This window comes from Saccopteryx bilineata, chromosome 7 (assembly GCF_036850765.1).
Source record: "Saccopteryx bilineata isolate mSacBil1 chromosome 7, mSacBil1_pri_phased_curated, whole genome shotgun sequence".
Lineage (NCBI taxonomy): Eukaryota > Metazoa > Chordata > Mammalia > Chiroptera > Emballonuridae > Saccopteryx > Saccopteryx bilineata.
The window spans coordinates 84,334,388-84,341,093 of record NC_089496.1 but is presented as its reverse complement, the minus strand read 5'-3'; the positions used below and the strand labels follow the sequence as shown (position 1 = coordinate 84,341,093).

The following is a 6,706-nucleotide window of genomic DNA, read 5'->3' as shown; positions in this document are numbered from 1 at the left end:
CTCTCTCCCCCTCCCGCAGCCAAGGCTCCATTGGAGCAAAGATGGCCCGGGCGCTGGGGATGGCTCCTTGGCCTCTGCCCCAGGCGCTAGAGTGGCTCTGGTCATGGCAGAGCAATGCCCCCGGAGGGACAGAGCATCGCCCCCTGGTGGGCAGAGCGTAGCCCCTGGTGGGCGTGCCGGGTGGATCCCGATCGGGCGCATGCGGGAGTCTGTCTGACTGTCTCTCCCCGTTTCCAGCTTCAGAAAAATACAAAAAAAAAAAAAAGTTATCCACAAAATAGCCTATCTAGATCAGAAGCCCCTAATTGAAAAGCCCTCCTCACACAGGACTTACAATTTCTTATTGCTTCTTTCTTAGATATCAGCAGACAGTGGAGAAACCAGACATTTTTTTTTGAAACCAAACATTTGAGGAAGGTTTTTTTACTTCTTTCACTTTAATAAACTTTGTTATATAATCTGAATAATATGCACCTAAACAATACTATATTGTATACTTTAAAATTTGTTAAGAGCATTACCTTAAATGTTCTCACCAGAAAAAAAAAGTGACTATGTGACATTATGAATGTGTTAACTAACTTTGTTGTGGTAATCATTTCACTATATATGTGTATCAAATCATCATGTTGCTCACCTTCAACTCACATGAGGTTATTTGTCAATTATATCTCATTATATCTGGAAAAAATGCACCTATGTTAAATGCACAGTTTGATGAGCTTTGACAAATGTGTGTATCAGTGTAACACCACTACAATTGCTATATAAAGCAATTAACATCCATCACACTACATAGTTAAAAAAAAGTTGATTTTGGCCTGACCTGTGGTGGCGCAGTGGATAAAGCATCGACCTGGAAATGCTGAGGTCGCCGGTTCGAAACCCTGGGATAGCCTGGTCAAGGCACATATGAGAGTTGATGCTTCCAGCTCCTCCCCCCTTCTCTCTCTCTGGCCCTCTCTCTGGCTTTCTCTCCTCTCTCTCCCTCTCTGTCTCTCTCTCCTCTCTAAAAATGAATAAATAAAATTTTTTTTTAAAAAGTTGATTTTTCCTGTTGCATTTCCTCTTAAACTAACAAGTTATTTAATATAAAGTTTTTTAAATTTCTGGGTACAAGATCCTTTAAAGTGTTTTTATTCAGTTTTTAGTTTTATTGCATTGTGATGAGTGTTGCTTGTAAAATGTCCCCCTCATAGAACTTACTGAAAATTTTCTCATTCTCTACTATATGATCAATTTTTAGGAATGGTTTTTTAATGCATAAAAAGATATATTCAGGGTGGAAAGTTTTGCATCTATTTATAAGATAATCAGTTTTTGTTTTTGTTTTTCTTTCTGAAGCTGGAAATGGGGAGAGACAGTCAGACAGACTCCCGCATGCGCCCGACCGGGATCCACCTGGCACGCCCACCAGGGGGCGATGCTCTGCCCCTCCGGGGCGTCGCTCTGTTGCGACCAGAGCCACTCCAGCGCCTGGGGCAGAGGCCAAGGAGCCATAAGATAATCAGTTTTAATGGTGTCCTTTAACTCCTACCTGTTGCCTATGCAACAGTTAACCTTTTTTTACTTTTTACTTTTCCTTTCCTTGTCCTATTTTTCAGTTGCATTTTTCTACATTGTCATAATATATTAAATTTGTATATTGGTGTTGGGCAAACAAGTGTGTAACAAGAGCGTTAGGCTAGCTTGCTTTCACTTTGCCTGATTGGTGCATGAGCACGGGGCAGTGCCACGTGTGTAAAGTCTATGGAAGGCTGCAGGTGCCTGCCCTCAGGACAGCAGATTGTAGATTGCAGATTGTCTGCTGCCATTGGGAGGGGTTATTGTTTGCTGGAGAAGGATTTTTTCCCCCCAGCCTGTTTGCTTGTGAGCCCTGAGAGACAGGAAAGTGGTTTTCCCTGCCTCCTTGCTCATCCACCGTTGCAAGACTTTAATAAATGGAATGCCCCACTATTTTCTGGCTCCACAATTCCTTTACTGTCTGCCTGAATCCAGTGTGAACCTGTGTGGCCACGGCTACTGGCCCTACATCTGGCATAGTTGGCAGGAGTCAGATCAGATTGGTATGGAGCCACCAACATCCTTGAAGAGTAGGGCAGAGGAGTGGTCACTGATCTCTAGCATATGGTTCACCTTGGCTATCCTTTTTGGAGCCGTGCACTGGGTGTTTTTTACAACCCTGTCAGAGGAAACCAAGAGCTCTGTGCGAGAAGCTGCTCAAGGTCGAAAGCTCCAGGATAAGCTGCAGACTGAATGCTAACAACAGTGTGAACTGGAGTGAGCGCTAGAGAAGGAGGCAGATGGGGTTCGAGAGCTGCAGTGTATGCAGGCTGAACACCAAAGGTGCCTGGAACTGGAGCAATCTCTGAAGAAGAAATTATGGGTTCACAAGTTGCAGTTTGCCCTTAAAGCTAAATGTTGGCAGTGATAGCTGTTGGAGAAACAACTGTGGGTTCAAGAGCTCGAGTCTCAGCTTCAGGCTGAGAGCCTGCAGCCACGGGAGCTGAGATGGTTGCTGAAGAAGGAGCAGCATCCGTGCAGGTGAAGTAGCTCTGAGTTGGTGAGAGCAGGCGATTCGAGCTGAAGCTGCCATCTGCAGATTGAGCCCGGCCAGTGGTTGCCCAGAAGTGGCAGCAGCAACAGATAAGAGAAGTATCAAGGCGGCACAGGCCTTGACTGTTTGACCTCACCAGGCCCTGTAAGCTTGCTGAGGGGCTTGGATTGGGCTTCTGGCAATGGAAAGGCACTGAGGTTCATTAATAAAGAGCTGTATGGCCAGTTGTCTGTAATGGACCTTTACCTTGGTGATTTGCACAGACAGCTGGGCTGTCTATCATGGACTGATCATTGAGTGGTGAAATGGACTCTTGGACTGCAACCGAGGAAGGGAGAACTGGCTCCCTTGTTTGATGGACATGCCACTTTTAGACAGTATAAGAGACCCTGATTGGGAGGGGCAGTTCTGGTGGAGGCCCTCCTGCACCAGGAAGCTGCTCTCATCCAGTTGCAGAGACACACCAAGGACACTTTACAGTTTACATGGACACAGCCCTGGATTATACAGGCCCTCCAACCTACCACGGGGTTGGGGGCTAGAGATGGGCCTCCAGTTATCACCTTAAGCCAGTGGTTCTCAAAGTGTACGCCAGGGCACACTGGTGCGCCCTAGAGGATTTCCAGGTGCGTCCTGTGGTATTCCAGAGAAATATGTGCCTGTTGGGGACCAAAAAACCAACAGGGTTTTTGGAGTTTAGCTCTTTGGGGGATAGAGGTGTGGCAAATTGGCTGTAGGCTGACAGTCTGCCCAACCCCCCCACCTCACTTGTCTGATTAGGTTGCAAAAGGCTGTTAAGCTGTGGTGCTGGATTGTTTACACTACCCTCCATGTTCCCCAGAAAGACTAGAGGCAAGTTTCTTCTATTCTTTGTTTGGTGTAAAGTTAAGATGATATGTATGGTGAGGGTTTTCTGCACTCAACAAAATTAAGAGTAAAAAGAAAGGAATTCTTCAATGTATTGATGAGGAAAGAGTTTGCCTTTCAAATATATGCCCAAACATTGAAGAAATCACTAGGACACATCAGGCTCATGTTTCTCATAAACACAAGAAGGAAAAAACTTAACACATTTGTGCCGGGACCTGCCAAATTTACTAAATCTTACTAAGAATGTATCTATATATATAAAAAGATAACTTTTTTGTCGTTTTCAAATTTTTTAATCCCTCTTTTTTATGAATTCTAAAAAGCATAACTGAGAAAATGTAACATAAAAGTGTTTTTTAATGTCAGAATAAATTTAATTTTGTCGTATTTATTTCATTTAATTACCATAAAAGCACACTTAGACTTTATATCTTTTCTTTAATATTTGACTTAATTATTAAAACATATTTCTCAGAAATTTGTAATATAGTGCTCCTACATGCTCCTACAATTATTCGTAGGAATTTAAATGCGCCCTGACTTCAAAAAGTTTGAGAACCACGGCCTTAAGCAGTGTGCTCAGGGAGACAGCATTATGAAGGGCACCTTTGTAATTATTGTAATTGTATAACTTGTGCTATTGCTGTGGTCTGCTTGTTTATGTAATGTACCTCACTCCTTGCACAGGGATACTTGTCATGTAGATTGTGAAATGAGCAACCTTAACGGGGTGGAACGTTGGGCAAAGAAGTGTGTAACAAGTGTGTTAGGCTTGCTCACTTGCACTTTGCCTGATCGGTGCATGAGCTTGGGGCAGCACCTCATGTGTACAGTCTATATAAGGCGATTGGGAGGGGCCATTGTTTGCTATTGTTTGCCATAGAAGGGGTCCCCCTTCCCGGCCTGTTTGCTTGAGAGCCCTGAGAGAAAGGGAAGCGGTTTTCCCTGCCTGCTTGCTCATCTGCTGTTGCAAGACTATAATAAATGGAATGCCCAACCATTTTCTGGCTCCACAGCTCCATTACCATCTGCCCGAATCCAGTGTGAGCCTACAGTACACAGCCACTGGCCCTTTGATCTACCCTCATTCTTATCTTTCTTTTAGTCTTTGATCTAAAATGATCTATATTAAAATACTATCAGTCCTTTTGTTAAAATCCTCCAAGTCATCTCTTGGTTGAATAAAGCATAACCTCTAAGAGATTCCTCAAAAAAGGCCATTAGTTCCCTGACCAGGTAGTTCAGTTGGTTAAAGGGTTGCCTTGATACACCAAAGTTGCAGGTTCAATCCCCGGTCAGGGCACATACAAAAATCAACCAATGAATGCATAAATAAGTGGAACAACAAAATGTCTGTCTCTCTCTCCTTCTTTCCCTCCTTCTTCTCTCTCTCTCTAAAGATCAATCAATAAACAATTCTTTTTTTTTTCCTTCATTTTTTCCGAAGCTGGAAACTGGGAGGCAGTCAGACAGACTCCCGCATGCGCCCGACCGGGATCCACCCGGCATGCCCACCAGGGGGCGATGTTTTGCCCATCCGGGGCGTCGCTCTGTTGAGTCCAGAGCCATTCTAGCACCTGAGGCAGAGGCCACAGAGCCATCCCCAGCGCCCGGGCCATCTTTGCTCCAATGGAGCTTCGGCTGCAGGAGGGGAAGAGAGAGACAGAGAGGAAGGAGAGGGAGAGGGGTGGAGAAGCAAATGGGCGCTTCTCTTGTGTGCCCTGGCTGGGAATCGAACCCGGGACTCCTGCATGCCAGGCGACGCTCTACCGCTGAGCCAACCAGCCAGGGCCAAACAATTTTTTTTTTTTTTTTTTGTATTTTTCTGAAGCTGGAAACGGGGAGAGACAGTCAGACAGACTCCCGCATGCACCCGACCGGGATCCACCCGGCACGCCCACCAGGGGCGACGCTCTGCCCACCAGGGGGCGATGCTCTTCCCCTCCGGGGCGTCACTCTGCCACGACCAGAGCCACTCTAGCGCCTGGGGCAGAGGCCAAGGAGCCATCCCCAGCGCCCGGGCCATCTTTGCTCCAGTGGAGCCTTGGCTGCGGGAGGGGAAGAGAGAGACAGAGAGGAAGGAGGGGCGGGGGTGGAGAAGCAAATGGGCGCATCTCCTATGTGCCCTGGCCGGGAATCGAACCTGGGTCCCCTGCACGCCAGGCCAACACTCTACCGCTGAGCCAACCAGCCAGGGCCAACAATTCTTTTTTTTAAAAAAGAAAGGCCTTAACTACTACATGCTGAAAATGTTGTGTGTGTTTTTTGTTGTTGTTGATACTTGAAAAATAGGCTGCCTTGGATTACACTTTTTCAGTCAGTGTTTAGAAAATGCTTCTCCCTTTTTGCCTCACTTTATATGTTGCTTTTGAGAAGGGTGATGCTGCTGTGCCTACTCTTTCGCATTTACAAATTATAAGTCCTTCTTTGCCTGGAGTTTGTCAGGATTTTTTTTTTTATCTTTCAAATCTGATTGTTTTGCCCAGATATGTCTCAGATTTAATCGTTTCAGCCTACTTTTCTCAGGTACTTGGTAGGTTTTTTTCAATATGTAGGTTCAGGTCTTCAGTCATTTCTGAAAATGTTTCTTCAGTTGTAGTTTTAAATGCTAGTTCCCTTTTTTTAAAAAAATGTGGAGTGTTTCATGAATTTGCGTGTCATCCTTATGCAGAGGTCATGCTGGTCTTCTCTGTGTTGTCCCAATTTTAGCATGTGTGCCACCGAAGTGAGCACTTAAATGTTAGTTCTGTCCCATTGCTCTGTTTTCTTTTTTTTTATTTTATTTTATTTTATTTATTCATTTTTAGAGAGGAGAGAGAGAGACAGAGAGAGAGAAGGGGGGAGGAGCCAGAAGCATCAACTCCCATATGTGCCCTGACCAGGCAAGCCCAGGGTTTCGAACAGGCGACCTCAGCATTTCCAGGTCGATGCTTTATCCACTGCGCCACCACAGGTCAGGCTGCTCTGTTTTCTTTTAAAACACTTTTTAGTAAAGTTATTGGGGTGACATTGGTTAATAAAATTATATAGGTTTCAGGTGTGCAATTCTATAATACATCATTTGTAGCCTGACCAGGCGGTGGCACAGTGGATAGAGCATAGGACTGGGATGCGGAAGACCCAGGTTCGAGACTCCGAGGTTGCCAGCTTGAGTGTGGGCTCATCTGGTGTGAGCAAAAAGCTCACCAGCTTGGATCCAAGGTTGCTGACTTGAGCAAGGGGTTGCTTGGTCTGCTGAAGGCCCGCGGTCAAGGCACATATGAGAAAGCAATCAATGAA

At 45.4% G+C, this 6,706-nt stretch overlaps 1 non-coding gene across 1 annotated transcript; it reads right to left on the bottom strand.

Moving 5' to 3' along the window:
* Positions 1-6,053: 6,053 nt before the first annotated feature.
* Positions 6,054-6,160, bottom strand: LOC136311327 (U6 spliceosomal RNA). Its single transcript, XR_010726730.1, has one exon. It is a non-coding gene; the product is annotated as a U6 spliceosomal RNA (small nuclear RNA).
* Between the last annotated feature and the right edge of the window lie 546 nt (positions 6,161-6,706).